This window comes from Octodon degus, unplaced genomic scaffold (genome assembly GCF_000260255.1).
Source record: "Octodon degus isolate 3935 unplaced genomic scaffold, OctDeg1.0 scaffold00006, whole genome shotgun sequence".
Classification (NCBI taxonomy): Eukaryota; Metazoa; Chordata; class Mammalia; order Rodentia; family Octodontidae; genus Octodon; species Octodon degus.
This window is the reverse complement of record NW_004524582.1, coordinates 13537338-13554729: the sequence shown is the minus strand read 5'-3', so window position 1 is coordinate 13554729 and position 17392 is coordinate 13537338. Positions and strand designations below refer to the sequence as shown.

The window sequence follows — 17392 nt, the reverse complement described above, 5'->3', positions numbered from 1 at the left end:
TATATTTGCTGAAAATAAAACCTGCCCTTTTATTTGCAAGAAGATGAAGTGGGAAAGGATATCCAAATGCATGCAAACAAGTAAATTAGAATTGCTTCTCTGTTTTTAACAATAAATTTTCTCTATTAATTAATGTTGAGACTTAAGAGCAAGTGTGCATGGCAGGAAACAGAGGGCCCTGCTGATACCAATTTTACAAAAGAAGGCAGTTTGTACATTGAGATATATTGTGATGTGCTATTCCCTGGCTCTGGTCCCAGCATGAGCCGGACAGATTCAGCTTATAAAATCCTGGCCTTTCACCTCTTCAAGGCTAGAATTACCTCCTCTGTGAGTTTCATTCATTCAGCAAATATTTACTATAGGGCCAACATGAACCAGGTACTGCAGTGAGTGAGCGCTGTGTTTGGGAGGGTCCAGAGTGAAAACAACAACTTAAGTTTAAAAGAGACCATGTGTACATATTTCTGACCTCTTAATGACGGATCATCATGACAAATCTTATTTTTCTTGTGTAGTTAGTGCAGAGTCTACAGTGTCTTACTGCGCAGGTTGCACTCGTAGTGACCAACCTGTTTTCAGCCTCACAAGCGCACCAACATGCCCGGTCAGCACACCCCATGGGGGTGGGGCCGGCACCACATGCTAGGGATCGAATCCTGGTCCCTGTTCCTGCCTAAGCTGGAGCTTTAACCCGCTAACCTGTCTGGTCAGCCCTCACAAATATTATGTATGACTATCAGGAGTAGTGCTGAATATTTTTATCTCCTAATATTAAAATAGGAATACATCCGTTTAGCCAGGTAGATCTCTTTATCCCAATATGGAGATAAGCATTTAAGTTTATCATCCTGTATTGTCCTGGTTCTTGTGACTTATCTGCGGGTCCACCTATTTTATAAATCACAGCCCAATATGACTAATATTGATCTATGCATTTGCCTGCCCTTCACAATGCAGCACTAGATTACATACCAATCTTTACCCTTCTCTGATTTTTTTAATTTGAATATTTTAATTTTCAAAAACAAAGCCATGAAGCTCCTTTAGGGCATTTCTGCCTTCTTTTAAGCCTGCACAGCACCAAGTATATTGGTAGCGACCTCAAAACACTCACCAAATAAATTTTGTAGCCTGAAATGGGAAAGGATCAGTCTCAGAGCCCTAATAACCTGTCTTTACAGGTTCCCACTTTGGATAAAATCATGCAAATAAATATGTCATGCCTCAGTTTCTCCATTCCTAAAATAGAGAAGTGGTTCTTCATCTCTAAGGTCTCAAATCAAACTACCATTGAATGATTCTCCACATCTTAGAGGCTATTGTGCTTCAGGGAGGACTTGTGCAGTTTGCAATATCTCTTTTAATCTAATAGAATGAAGGATTTTTTTTCCCCTTTAAAAAAGAAGTGAATTGTAAATCCCCTTGAGAGGCAGTTCAGCTTTTACTTACTCTCTATTCTAACTTCCCAATAAATGAATAGTGATTCTCTCCTCTTGCTTCGGCCCTTTCAAAAAGTCCACCTTCTTAGTAATAGAAAACAGGATTTGAGTGATGGTCCTTATACTAATTGGTCGGGAGCCCTAGATAAAATATTGTTATTGATGGAATGCGCTCCCTTTTTTCTGCCCTGATAAAGTAGCTTAGGAGAGCACACAGAGAACAAATGGAGGACAAAGAAAAAGAACCTGAAACCTGGATCAGATCGGAAGAATCTCATCAGCGCGGTAAGGTTCTTGCTAATAAAAGACCCTGCTAAGAGGATACAAGAGAAGCCCGAGTGAGTATTCCAGAAGACAATGGGAACAGGGACACGGGCATTGTCAGCGGCCGATGAGAGGCTAAGAAAAGAGCAGAGATTCAAAAGGTTTGGCGCGCTCTATTTGACCCGTAAGGCCCACACAGGATCAAATGTAAATGAAATCGCTTTCCACACTATAATTCTTAACTCAGCAAGAACAGTGGTATGCATAAAGAAACCCTATCACAATCTGTCAAAAACAATCTATTGATTTGAAAAGATAAAACATACAATGCTCAAAGGAGCATCGTAAATACAGCGGTATAGGTTAAGATCAAGCGCAGAGAAGCTTCCCCTCTCCGAACCGTGTTCTGCATGGCAGGCGATGGACTAGCTCAGGGAGGGACCAGGCCTTTTCCTGAAGAGCTGCGCTGGCTGCTGAGTTGATCTAAGTCCTTTTGAAAAGACAGAAATGGAACCTTGCTCAACATCTATATTGGTGTTCAGGGAGGTAGCTTGTTTATATCTTGTTTAAGACCTTGGTTTGCCTTTCTCTCCCATTAAACTATTACCCCCCAGCAAGCAGGACATGGCCAGCGGCTCCCAAAGCACTTAGGAAAATGCAGCCCAAGAGGGACCAGCAACACCCCCTGTCCCTGAGTGATCTGACTTGGGCACAGTCCCTGGACATTCCCATTAGATTTCTCTGAAGCCCTAATCTTCTCTATGAAGAATACCCACCCGTCTTTTTCCCATCTCCCTAATCTCATCTGTGCCCCCATTCTCAGAAAACATAAAACGGGGCACGTTTTGGCTAAGGTCCCGCGTCCCACAGTGCTGTGTCCCCAGCTTCAGCCTTCGTGGTGCCCGCCTCACTGCTGGAACAACTGCTCCTGTTAGGAAGAGACAGAGAGGTTCCACCCATTCTTCAAGCCAGTTCCAGCCAGCACTGGGAACCTGTCCCAAGCAGAAGGACCTCCCTGCTGACAGACCAGCTGCAGAGCTTAGCTGAGCTGGCCCCTCGGTAAACAATCAGGAGCCACTAAGGCGAACTCAGAAGATCAGGGAAGCCTCTATAAAAAGTACAATTGAGTCCTCCCACCGCCCACCCGCCCCTCCCACTTCCTTTCTCAAAGGGAAAGGAGTGGGCCACAGTGCTTTGGGCTCAGGGAAGAGAAGACCAATTCCTTTCTCTCACACTCGCCCCTTTCTTCTGAGGAATGAGGCTGACTTTGATTCTTCAGATTACATCCACAATTAAACTCTTCAAGACTTTGTACCCTGGGAAAATAGTAAACAACCCAACTCTTGTCCTTAGATAACCAAGTGTAAGTGGGGCAGTGCAGGGGTGGTGGTGGTCATGGTGGTGGTGGTGGTGGTGATGTGTGTGTGTGTGTGTGTGTGTGTGTGTGTGTGTGTGTGTGTGTGTAAGAAATTGAATTGAATGGGAAGAGATTCTTCAGCTCCGCAGAAAGTCTCCACAAAAGAGAAAACCATGTGGCTGAAACACCTTGTTATTTAAATCTGTTTCTTCCAGCATCGGCTCTAGTTCTTAGTCAGAGCCAGGAGTGGGATTGGATTTGGCTGCCCTTATGGGAAAAATGCACTATGCAGCCTACACCAGGGTGTCAGGCAGCTCCTCTTGCAAAGCCCCCAGGCACACCGAACACCATTTTGTTTGACATTTCACTGGCAACAACAAGGGAACTGTCTGCAAATGTTCAGAGTTCCTCAAGCACAGGCAGGTAGAAGGGGAGGGGTTAACAAGATGAGCACACTTCGCAGGGGCTCCTCTGGAGTGTGTGGGAAAAGGCACAGGGGTGGCTCCTAAAAGCAAGGGTGGTTTACTGGTGCATATTAAGTGATTTAGTTTGTAAGAGAGGAAGAATTATTCATAGTAAGCTCATAAAAGGAAAAGGCAATCCTACAAAAAATAGTTCTATGATTTAAAGCAAGATATAGCATTCACCTAAGTAGAATGCCTAGACAGGACCCCAAATTAGTGTGGTGCTCAAAATGTTAGGGAGCATAGAAACAGGGGATAATATAATTCACTCATTCCACAAATTTTATTGAATATGTGCTATGTTCCTAAGTGTTCTTCCCATGCCAGGAGCTGGGCAGAGCAGAGAAAGATGCCCTGGAAATCAGAAATGGATTTTGACCTTACGGAAGTTGTAGGCTGATAGGGGACATGGTGTATAAACAGGATTGATCTCTCAGTGCACAGCAGAAATGGTAGGTATGTTAGGATCAGGCCTCTTATAGACTAGGTGTTTGGCACTCTAAAAGAAATTGATTCCAGTGCAGAAAAGTGTATTACTTTGCTTCGGCATCCACCAGAGGACGGGGAGCCCTCGACATCCCGTTGCATCAAGAAGGGAACATCTCTTAGACAACTTCACTTCCTCACCAAAATATGCAGGTACACATCCAGGTATGGCCTGAATTTCTATAACAATTGAAGGATTTTTCCTACTTTCTTTCCCCAAGTAATAGCAGAGGATTGGATATGTTCCCACAACAGCTAAGCTGCTTTGGGAATGAATATTTTTTTAAACTGTCTCAAGTTTTAAGACATTGGTTTTATGAGTTCAGTTAGTTTGCTTTCCTTTGTCTTTCATGATGTTGAAAAGTAACTGTTGACCAGGATCATCCTCACTAAATCTCTGACTCTGGGTTTGAGGAGAGGATGTCTGCCAGCATTTTAGCTTTTTGAGTGTTTGGTTGACTCTTGACAGATACAATGGAATACTTCAATGAAATCCGCCCAACTCATTTTCCGTCTATGAATGAGCACAAGGCATCCTGTGGCTAAGGAGGGACAAATATTCCACCCCCCTGGGGGCCTGCTGGCTGGCCCCTGCTGCACCATTATTGTCCCCATTCTGGCCTCCACACGCAATTTACTAAAGTTTGTGCTGTTTCGTGGCAGGGTGATTTATCACTGGCACCTCTTTTCTACTTCTACTGGGGGCCACTGCAGTAGGGCAAGGTTCAGGGAGGTTGGCCGAAACCGAAGCAGACATTTTATCAGCTAACTATTGCATTTTCTGGTTCTTGACTTTTCCCCAGGAGCTTTTGTTTTTCATTTTGTTGGCTGCCTTTAACTCCTCTGGTGCTGCTCAAGCCCAGTTTATTTTTTTCTGAAAATAATAGTGCCTCCAGTACACTGAGGTTTTTGTTTGCTTGCTTGACTGCTTTTTGCTTTTTGTTGTTGTTGTTGTTTGTTTGTTTTGCAAAACTGCACCAAAGATCCTTATGACTCTCCCCTGGTTTCCTGAATTAAAAACTATGTCTGAAGGCACTGGGTAGGCAGTACACTGAGATATAGAATTATGTCAAGAGTTTAAATTCATACAAGTCAGCAGAGGCAACAAAGAATCCTCGCCATCCACCTGATGCACTGACTTGGAATCAAATCAACAATTTGATTCCACTATCTGTCTGTCCATTCATCACTTCCTCAGTTGCTCAGCTGCTCCTTCATTCGTTCTCTTACTCATAGATTCACCAAATGAGCGTCTCATGAGAGACACAGTACGAGGACTGGATGCTGGTGATTACAGCCAAAAGCAAGACCCATGGGCGCTCCTCTCAAGGAATTCATTGTTCTATAGGGAAACTCCTTACTTCACAAATAGCTTTGATATCCTCCCAAAAACATTTTTAAAAATGACTACTAGGAAAGAGGAATCAAAATATAACCCATGTAGGTACAAATGCCCTGTGATGAATATCTATGTATACCTGAAATGTACCAATCAACTAAAAAAAGGGGCAGAGAGGAAATCATCAAAGAGATACTAGAATAAAATGGAAGAAAAAAGAAAAGAATAAGAAGGAAAGAACGTATGTACCTTGATCAATGCATATCTATAAATAGATTACAAAAATGCTCCAGTTGTACTGAAGCAAAATTTTAACTTTACCTTCTAAGATGGCAAAGGAAGATAGCTATCACATTCTGTCCTTTAAGATAAAATATTTCCTAAAATGTTTACATTCAGAGCAATTTTCCAGCCTCCTTTCTGAAAATAATAGTGCCTCTACTCCTTCCTTCAAGATTTGCTTCATGTTGTCATCCTCCCTGCTCTGGTCACATCTCTTTTGTTTACTCCTAACAGATCACATGGTAGCATGCAAAAGGAAGTCATATACTTTCTTTCCAAGGCTGGCGATCCTCCCATTCTTTACTAAGAGGATATACCCTTCTGCATCCAGGAAACCTGGGCGATTCCACTGCAATGCTGGCTCAGTCCTGGCCCCTCCTGGGCACAGTTAGAAACGATGTCAGAGCATGTTGGATCACTTAGTGCTTCTATAAGGAAGAGAATCAGTCATAGGAGGTGGGTTACATCATCACGTTCATTTTACAATGCTACAAAGTACATTGGACCCCAAGCAGGGCTGTCTTGAGCTACTTATCATCCCTCTCTGTGTTGACCAATGCTTTGCTCTACCCTTCTTACAAGATGCCCTAAGCCTTTTCCAGAGACTGCCAGGCACTTGCAGAAAGAATTCCTCAATTAATGTCTATAGTAGCTGTCCAAGTCAAAAAGTGAAAACCCTTTTATTTTAAATCTCTCCTTGCGAACACTCCAGGTCAGAAGGCTGTGGGACGGTTTCTGCTTTGTATACCCAAACCTCCGTGCAGCACCAAACCCTGGAGGGACCATTCTTTACTAAGAGAAGATGCCTTTGGCTCGTTCATCTAATCATTAATTGAATCCCCCCCTATTTACCTCCCTGAATCACACAAAGGATGGGGCTGCTGGCCACAGTCCACCCAGATTTCACTTAAGAGTGTCCTTCTCAGGCCCCCTCAGTACACCATGCAGGAGGGCAGCCTTTCCCCCTCTCCTGCATGTTATAGGACCATTATGGATTCCTGGTGCATAGGAGCAGGATGCATCAATTTCAAGTCAAATACATTGTCTTTAGATAAGTGGGAAAGCCTTGAACAATGGAAGAATTTCAAAGACTAAGCTTCAAGTGTCCTCAGAAGAACTGGATAAGCCCGATTTTCTCCTAAACTGCAGACCTGGAGAGCTAAATATGGCCTGAAACCATTTTGTTTTTAATTAATGTTTGAAAAAATCCTCTCAATATGAGTGATCTTTCCTTGACCCTTTGTCAACTGGAGGAAACACTTATTTTGGTCACCGAAAGAGCCATTTTTTTTACCAATGAACTGTCATTATCAATCAATCTAGGGTTCCCTGCACTAAATACAAAAATGAATGAGAGAATAAATCTGTAAGAGACTAAATTGTCTGCATGCCAATCCCCGCAGGCCATGTGTTTATAAGTCAATAGCTTAAAATGAAAACATCTGATGAAGGTAATACACCTGTTAAAGGAGCATAAAATTCCAAACCCAATGGTAAAATATAAAGATTATAAGGCCTCTTAAAGGAGCCATCAAAGCAAACTATTAAATGAATACATCTGCTCTGTGCTAGACTCCAGTTTATAAGTGCCACTCAAAATAAAAGAGATTTAGGACAAACATTCCGTAAAAGGATGTGAAAAGCAGCAAAGGAACATATTTGAAGGATGATGAGAGAAAATGGAATGGATTCAGTTAAAAAGAAGAATTGACCTAAACTCAATCCAGGACTCAAATGAAAGGTTTTATGAGTCGAGCTTTCATTGGAGGGGTGAGGTGTGGGGAGACACAATAGGATCACTTTTCATGCTCCACTTTATACTTTGGATTTAGTCTACAGGCAAAAAGGGAACAAAAATCAGTATAGTGCTAGATAGGTACCTTAAGTAAAACCTAATAGTAAAAAAGAAAGAAGCAAGGAAAGAAAAATTCTTAGAAAAAAATCTTTAAGAAATTTTTAAGAAATCTTTAATCTAGGCAGTTTGCACAAAGGTGCAAACCCTAAAGTCACCGAAGAAGTGTGATGCTATGACTGTGGCATTAATTTCACATGGCTGTTTTTCTGCAAGTCCCTCCTAAAGTTGATTTTTGTCTTGCTTTATTAGCCCGATTTTCCAGCCTCTTTAGATTCTGCTTTCTAGAGTCCTCTCCCTTAGACATTGGCATCTGTGATGGTTTGTGTCTAGATGTGCCCCAGAGCCTCCTGCAGTCATGGGCCCAGCTTCTAGACCTCTGATTGATTTTCAGTCTAAGGCAGGGGTGATGGCTGTGAATGCTGATGGGATTCTGGGTGCGAGTGCTACCCCTCTCCCCGGGGCTGGTCGCCTGCGTGGAACATGTGGAAAAGAGGAAAGAGGTCTGTGCGTGGCTCCTTTTCTGTTCTCACTGCTTTTGCTGTTTTCCATCCCCATGAACTGCTTCCCTTTGGCATGTGCCACTCTGTCTTGGATCCAGCTGACTCTGAAGTTCCACAAACTGTGAGCTAAATAAACCCTCCCTTCCTTAATTTTGGGCATTAGATATTTTGTCTCAGCAACAAGAGAAAAGTAACAAAGAGTTTCTGTGTGATTCTGGACTCTGCCTACTGTTAGCTCTTCCTGTTCTTCTTGGCATCTCATTGTCCCTCTAAGTTTGAACAGCCATCATTTCAGTGATTGCTCCGGCACTTACAATTCCAGCCCAGATAATTTCCTTGCACCTTCCCAGCCTGCTTGCTGCTGACCACTAATACCTTATAGGTCCAGGGAAACTAAAAATGTACCTTAATTGACCTCACTGTCCATCCCAAACTCTCTTGCCTCTGTGCTCTGGATCAGTTGGAAAGGAGCAAAACAATCCACTCAGAGGAAATATGAAGGCTTCCTCTTTAATGGTTCATCATTTTTAATTCACTCCCTTCCTTATAAATACCTAAGTTCAAGCCCTGATCCTCTCACCCAGGGATTTCTCGAAAACACAACTGGGGCCAAACTTCACTACTTCCTTGCCTGTGTGCCCCTTCCTTTCCTCTGTGCTGACCTACAGGGGGTTCCTGACCAAGGCAGGGAGGCCCTCTCCAAGTTGGCCCTGGCCACACCTCCAGCCTGACCTTAAATCTCTTCCTGCTTCCAACTTTCACAAGTGTCCCACTCCCACTGTCATATCTAGGTCACATGCTTCCTGATATCCTTTCCTGGGACCTTTTTCTTGGTCTAGGGTTCTTCTTTCATTAAGAATCAGCTCAGAGAGCTGTAGAGATAATTTGGCAGTATAAGGGCCTGCCTGACAAGTGCAAGGTCGAGGATTCAATCCCTGATACCACATGCCGGGCCACCCAGAACTCCAAGCACACCATGCTGACCACCAAAACCGGGCATTGTAGCACATACCTATAATACCAGCACTGGGGAGTCTGAGACAGGAGGATCACTATGAGTCTGAGCTGTGTAGTGAGACCCTGTACCAAATAAATAAGAATCAGCCAAGATATCCATTCTTCTAGGATGTCTCACTGACCCCTGGAGACCTGCTCAAAACTCCTCTAGTTTCTGATGCTCGTTTCTACTGCTGAACCCAACCTATTACACTCATTAGTTTATGCTTCTGTTAAACCTCTGGACAATAAACTCACTGAAAAGAAAAGCTCTGAGCTATTCAGCTCCACACATTCCATACACATAACAATAAATATGTATTTACTACATTAACTCTCTCAAAACAAAACACCTACATGCACACATCTTACACCTGGGTGTTTCAAAGAGCTACACTATCATACCAGCAGCTTCATGTATTTGATTCCCACCTCAAGAAAAGATACATGGTTCCTTTATGTTATTTCTTATCTGAAATCTATGACGTTTCACATTTTCTGACACCAATCTTCTGTGACTTGAGCATGGGCTCACCCCAATTTTTTACTAATAGAATAATGAATAAGTAATTTTTCCTAAACACCTATCATGTTGAGACACTGCTCTCAGTGTTTTACATGTCTGAATTAATTTATCCTTGCATTAGCCCTTAGCATCCTGGGGAGACAATAACCCATCTAATGCCACACAAATCAAAAGGGATACAATTTTGATCCTAGCCAGAGTCTTCACTTGCATTGCACTGCCCCAGCTGAAATTTGGCTCACAGGACTGACACTGGGCTATAACTAAAAAACACTCACAGGGCCAGACATGGTTGGGCACACCTGTGATTCCAGCATCCAGGAGGGTGAGGCAGGAGGGATGTGAGCCCCTCTTGGAGGGTGTGGTGATTTAGCAAAACCTTGTCTCCAAATTAAGAAAGCAGAAACAGCAAACGGTTTAGCTCAGCATGAAAAGACTTGCTGGGCTCAATCTCTACTAGAAAACAATCATAGATTTAATATTCAGTATGAAAACGGGCACAAATTCATTGCAATGTGCCCTAGAGACTCTATTATGACAGAAATTAAGCCTTTGGTAGCCGGACACTGAGCAGCCAAGGAACTCCAGAAGCAAAGGCACAGCCCCAAGGTACATGCTCTGAGAAGGTCTGTGCAGGCGTCTCTTCCCTAACTAATATTTCAATCTTTGGACCAACTTGACCTTAACAGTGCATCTCAGTTGGACATCAATTCTGATCTGACCAATCAGAATTCATGCATCGTTCAAAAGCATCTGCTCTGTTTTCAGAGTCTGGGTTTTTCTTCCTCTAAGGGTCATTGTTCTTGTACACAGCTCCCACAGAGTAGAATTTCATTAGAAATAGAATTCCACAATTTCTGGTGGAAGAATGGAGGTAGCAAAATTATTCTGGGTTTCTGGTCTCTTTTTCTACCGTCTTCTCAGGCCCTGGAAAAGCACTTGGCACAAGAGAAGCACTCAACAAGTATTGTTAAATAAAGAATAAGGAGCAGACCAAAATGATTAAAGGTTAGGTCAACCGAGGAAGTACACAGAGCACCAATCTGTAAAAGGCACTAAAGCATTGCTGTAAAATGACATATCATGCTACCTGTGCTAGAGAGAAAACCAAGAGGAGTAATTTGAGAAGAAAAGATGCAATTCTCAAGCATGTGTTCCCATTAAAATGTGATCTAAGGGTGAGCCAAAGAATGTGCAGCCTGAGCACACACACTGAATGATCAAGTTAACCACACATCACTGTAAGGTTGAGCAGAATATGCAAGTTTGGGACCAGAGCTGAACTGTGGGGCTCACTGAGGCTGGTGCTGCCTCCTGAGTTCCTCCAGTTAGGGATGGAAGTGGTCCTGGTCCTCCCACAGCAGCAACTCGCGAACCCCTGATGTTGTTGACAGATATGGTAGCAGGCTCTTTACTGTAAGGAAGAAGCATACAACTCACAGTAGAGAGAAGAAGAAAGATTGGCAATTTCTACCTTGTATAGGAAAAGGCTAAAGTGGCCCCAAGGTGGAAATCATCCTGGAAATGTCAACATTTCAAGTTTGTACTCAAATTTTGCTGCCTTCTGTTGTAGACCATTTGCCTACAGATAATAACAATAACAGGAATGATAACTCAGATAATGCCTGGCACCTTTTATGAGGCACTCATTTGCCCTAGGCTAAGCCTTTATAAGGCTGTTCTCATTAAATCTTTTTAACAATCCTATGAAGGTGGCATTATTATTATTCCATTTTATTGCAGAGTAATAAGAAGAACCTAAACTCAAAGAGCCCCTCGAAGCATGGCTGTTGTCCAGTACCTGCTGCAGGTCTGCCCATACCATTGTCTTTCATACCTGGGTACCACGCTGAACATGTCTGTATTTTAGTAGCCTAGGCATCTGTCAATGATAACATCTGAATTTTCACCCATTCTGTTTTATTTACTTGCATGTCTCCAAATCAAATTTGAAATTCCTTTTCAGTCAAACATAAAGACCATTTATATTGCTGCACATGACTTCAAGCAGACAAAATCCCTCTCTGCCGTGTGAGCTACTCTGAATCTGACTTTTGGTGTCACAGCCTTGTGCAGCTGCCTACCATTGTGCCATTCCATGTACTCTCAGGGCAGCATATAAATAATAAATAACAGCATTTCTTGTGCTTGCTTTGCACCATGCAAGATGCCAATCATCTCATGGGGAGTAACGCCCTCTCCCCGTTGACATTTAGGTACAGCACTGAAGGACTATTTCTCCAGCTAGGACTTCAGTGCAGCTCTCTAATATCTTAAAGATCAACCTTAACGACAACAACAACAAAGGCACCGAATTTTCTTAGTACAAGGTGTAAAAAAATAAAGGTTTTGAAATATGAACAACCCTCACCATTGATTTTGTTTAAGCTAAAAGAGCATATACCATTCAAGCTAGAGAGACAAACCTAATTCGTGGCTCACAGTCCCTCCAAATGGGAGCTAGCAGGAATGCACAGGATTTTGTGTGCCTTTTCCTGGTCTCCCTGCTCAGACTCTCAAGGGACAAAGTCCCATGGGAAAGTGATTCTGGAAAGAATGGGTTAATATTAGCCACGCAAGGCACTCAGTGAAGCCTTAAATAATCATCACATGACCCTTATAATCTGTCCCCTGCTGTCAGCACTGACTTAGTCATAATAATATCAGATAAGAGCTGTTCAAAGTGACACACTAACCAACATGAGAGCCACATGACTCCCTGGCTTGGCTACTGCCCTTCAGCTGAACTTTGGCTTAGAACGAAGGGCTCCCAGAGGCGCCCGGCACATGCCGCCGCGTGGAGTGTCCTGTGGCATTTTCCGTTGCTAGGGCCTCTGTTGCTCCACAGTCACAGTGAGGGGCAGCTGGGGCTCAGTTACAGGGTGTCGCCTGCCCGCCCCACCTCTGGGACTAGGGAAAGGGAACTGGCAGCGGTGGAGGTCGCTGCCTCTCGTGGCTTGTGCTGGGACTCTCTGTCCCTTCCACAGTTGATTAGCTTTGCAAATGTGCGTGTCACACGTTATGCCAAGTACTGCGGGAGGGAAACTCGGACCCCCAAAGGGAGTCTCTGCTAGAAGAAGGCCAGCAGGAATGTGACTCTTGGCAAAGAGGCAAAAGCAAGGACAGGAAAAGAGGGAGGGAATAAGGGGAGAAAGTGGTCACCTCTGGGCGGAAGGTTGTTCCAGCCTGGCTCGGTCCTATTTGGGCATTTCTGTATTCTCTTGTGCATACTTTCTTTCGTAACTTTCGACGTGTTTTAGGTTTTTAATTTGAAAAGTAAAGTCACATTTTATTTTGAGAAGGAAAATAAAGGAAGCAAAGAATAGTGGAAAAGAGGAAGAAAGGAAGGTGACCCATTCACTTACTGATTCATTCACAAGGCAGAGAGCAGAAAGGAAGCGAGAAGGGAGGTCATCTGACATTGGATTTGAGAACATTTATTGGCCGCGTGCCTCTGGCATGCTTACCTAACATCTCTCTCTAAGCTTTATTGTCCTCAGCAATAGAATGGAAAAATAATGCCTAATTTACAAGACTGCATGGGAATAAAAAAAAGTGATATGTGCTAAGTGGCTAATAAGTGGTAGGTGCTCTATAAATAATAGCTCCTGGGAAACCAACAAAGTTCTGATGATCTCTGCAGTTAGAGATATCTTAGTCCAGAGTCTGGCCCCACTGCTCTTTAGCCTATGACCTCAGAAAAGCTACCTTGCTGTTTTGGGCCACGGTGTCTTATGCACAAAATGAGAAAAATATTATGCAGCTGTTAGGGTTGTTAAAGGGAATTACTGAGACAATGGTTTACACTCAGCCCGAAGTCAGACACATTGTAGGACAGAGGAAATAGCAATTGTGGTCCCACCAGGTTGATGGTAGTGGAAGTACTCAAGTAGAAAGAAGGCAAAGCAACTCATTTACTAAATAAACGAAATGAGCAAGCTGCACAAGTGAAAACAATAATTATACAAAGTTATAGGGAACAGATAAAATCCAAAGATACCAGTCAATAAAGACTAAAGGATTCGCAGAAGGATCTCAATGCATGAGATGAGCGAGAAGAACAGACAGTGTCCGGACTCAGACTCAGCCTACCTCACATAGTTGGGAACGATCTAGGTCATCCTTCTCCTGACTGCCAGGAGGCAATGCCACTCTCCCCTGCAAGGACTGAAGCTCAGAGACACGTAGCAAGTTTTCTAGGCTCACATAGCTAATCAGCTGAAGCTTGGGTGCTTAGTTTGATCTTTGAGAAAACACAGATAAATAAGGAAAAGCTTAACAAAAATTACATGTAAGTGGAAAATTAATGGCAATGAAAGAAGAAACCAACAAACGGCAGCAGACAAAAGATTCCAATTTATGATGGAGGTAACAGAAACAAACTGGTTTTGAAGTTTGACCAAATAATGTTCAAGCCCCAAGAAATCAAAATTACATTCATAGAAAGACATGTTATTGAAACTCAATTAAGGAACCTAGAATTCTAATGGGCAGGACTACAGGTACTCTTGCTAGTGTACTTAAGGCCATTCAGGACACAGAGTGGTCTAAGATTTCCCTGACAAGGGCCATGGCATCTTAACTGGAAGAGGGGAAGGTCATTGAGGCGCAGGGTCTGCGAGTTGAAGAAGTGCTGGTGTAAGCTGCTGGCATTAGACAGGTATTTCAAGCAGAAAGACATGCCTCCTGACCAGGTGGGGACTCTTCCTGCTAAGTAGTGCCTCTACTGGGATAAAAATGAGGATATACCAAAGAGAAAGCAACACTAAGCAGGATGGAATTGGAATCACTGCCGGGAGTTTCTTCCCAGTTATTTTGGTGCCAAAATATCTGAAAGCAGTGTGCCATTTTTTTTTTCAAAGTGGGGGGCAGTCTCTTTCCAGAATGGAGGCAGAGCGCAGCAGCAGAAAGCAAAAGAAGAAGTTGGCCTCTTTCTTTTGCTGCTCCAGGGCCCTGTGGACTCGAGCCCGTCCCTGAAGTCTCCCACCACCATCCATTTTTCCTCCTGTGTGAAAAGAAATTCCTTTGTTTGTTTGAGAATTAGATAAGATATATTTTGGTATGTTTGTCTGGTATGTATTATTACCACTATTTTCATTCATTTCCAGGAGTGCATTTTTTGCAACTTCCTCTTCCTGTCTATACCTTGCTTGGATCGTTGGCCATCGTCTCCTCACTTCATGCTTGCTAAGAGGTTTTGGGGCTGAAGACAAAGTAACTGAGGTGAGAATAGCTGACAGAAGAAGACAGAAGATGCAAGAATAAGAAGAACCATAGATGAATATCAAGGAGACTAGCTTACTGCCCTGGCATATTCTTAAGTGCTAAAAACATAATTTATTTCAAGCCATATTTTGGCTGGAACCTGAAGTTTACTAGGGCTAGATGTGCTTGTACCATGTGTATAAAATATCCTTACCCACTTAGTAATAATTGTTATGGCTTACATTCTATAGAAAATGTAAGCTTTCTCTAGTTTACAATGTAGTTTTACATCATCGCTTAATCATTCATGTACCGCGTGATGCATGGCGGGAGGCAGCACAAGTCTTTCTTTAGTTATGTAACACTGAGGCCCACAGGCAGAACTGCCATCAAGGAAAGATGCACTGTGTCCTGTGTGGCTGAACAAACAGAATGACTATCAGTGTCCTTTGCCGTGCAGAGCTGTCTGTGAGGGACAGGTGATCAAATTGATGTAAGGGATAAGGAGACTCCAGAACAGAGAAGTTCGAAGGTACCATTTGAGGTTCAAAGTTATTGAAATCTTCCCTTTCAAATGGGGCAGTCACCACTAAGGAGGTGCCCATAAACACCCACAGAAATATGACAAACCCCATTGGGGTGAGTGGGGGAAGGATGGATTTGGGAACCCAGTGCCTGCTATACTGTCCTGCTAAATGCCCTCGAGAAGCATGGACTTAGTATGGGGTGAGCAGAAGAATGGTGGCATGGCAAATAAATAAGAGGACATCTACAGCAGAAAAGGCCCCTACACAGCTATAGACCAGCTTTGACTGTGCTCAGTGGGGTCGGAATCAACGGTGACATTGTACAGTAATAACTGAGGTAGCAGGACCTGTCAACAGCATTGTATGTTTCTTTCATTCAGCTTTGCACTTAAAAAAAATATACCAAGCCTTTTGCGCCAGATCAACCCTTAGTTGTCTAGAACAACTGAGACTGATCCATGAGATGGTAGAGAGATTTCATTTGACCTCCTGCTAACAGTGTCGCCTGAGCCTCTCTGTGGACGAATTCAAATATGAAGAGACATAGCTCAATGCATAGCCCATGCTGGGGAAGCCAACCACACTGCTTGCATTTGAAACAAACACTGATTGGCAAACCACTGTGGGCCAGACACTACAACCCAGGCCAAACAATTATTATAAACCTCCATTTATAAATGAAGAAACAGTGGCACATCCAGGTTAAACGGATTGTCTGAGCGCGCAGATCTTGGAAATGGATGAGTGGAATCCTTCTCCAGTGGAGGAGATTCTAGGTCAAGAAACAGCTGCTGCTGCATTTTCTCCTTGGACTAAGGTACAGTGTGACAGCAGACCTGGAGAAATCGCCTCTGCATGTGAGCTGCATCACCTCACAAAGGCTCCCTGTCTTTTCCACTCCCCTACATGTACTTGGGCAGAAACCAAGCTCCAGGCACAGCTCACATGCTTGTGGTCTGGCTCCCAGCTGGGGATCACATTCTCTGCTCCACAGGCAAAGCCAAGGATCCTTCTTGCAAAATACTACTGGTGTCCTGGCGCTACCTCCTGAAAGAATGGCCTACAAGGCCCACGTGCCTGGATCACACTCTGGCAACCAGGATATCCAATGGGAAGAGATGACGTCTGCTCTTTCCCCTGTTAAGTTTTGTAAGAGTCATCATCCTGATCATTGATAAATGCAACACACATTCAGGAAAGCACCCCTGGTATTAATCGGTGAGTTAGAAAGATAATATATGATAAAATCTAATATACTACTTTGGGTGAATTTGTTTCTGCTTATACATTTGGCAGAAGAATAGCAAATTGTCATGTATTTCCGGCTCACAGGTACTTGTGGTACTTGTCCTACCTTCACCATCATGACAATATTAGTAGATTTCAATTTGTGCATTAGGATCCCCATAACATAAATCTGAAGGATGCTGTTTGTGTAGACTACAGTGTGAATATTACCCCTCCGGAAGAAGCAGTGCAGCTTTTCCTGTGGAATACGTTCTTTACTCCTGGCATCAAAATGATTTACATGCAGTATCTCATTTCATTATAATGGCAAACCCTGTGGGAGGCATTACTGTCTCTGTTTTACAGATGAGAACACCAATGGACACTGAGAATGTAAATGGTTTGCCTATCATCACACAAATAGTAAATTGCAAGCTCAGGACTGACACTCAGCTACCTGAGTTCAAAGCTCACGTCCTTGTCTATTCATTATGGTAGCTGAGGGTCTCATGAAACACTTAGGCATGTACCTTCAAATCAATTGCAAAGCACGTTAGTATCTGAATATGCACCAGATATATACATAGTCTTTTAGTTCTTTTTTTTTTTTTTTCTTTTTGGAAAAAGATAATTCAAATGCCTTACATACTCTGCTGTTTTTAACCTGGAAGACTATTTAGAAGTGCATCTGTTAAACTTACAGAATATTAAGTATTGACTTTACTGAAATATTAATTCATTCTCACATGCAGAAAAAGTATAATTTGTTTTGCTTGATTTTAAGTAAGCAAATATCATCACAAAGCTTTTAGATACAACTGATCCACCAAAATAATTCCAAGAAATAATTATAGTGCTATCTTGTACTAAAATATACTATGTACTTAGTATCTTTTTTTGTTTTTTTTTTTGTTTGTTTGTA

General features: G+C 42.8%; 1 long non-coding RNA gene across 1 annotated transcript; it reads right to left on the bottom strand.

The window, feature by feature from the left end:
• Positions 1 to 608: 608 nt before the first annotated feature.
• On the bottom strand, positions 609 to 16930 carry LOC111812089. The gene is made up of 3 exons (XR_002817684.1): positions 16920 to 16930; positions 8210 to 8214; positions 609 to 697 (listed from the first exon to the last, which is right to left on the bottom strand). It is a non-coding gene; the product is annotated as an uncharacterized LOC111812089 (long non-coding RNA).
• Positions 16931 to 17392: the final 462 nt, after the last annotated feature.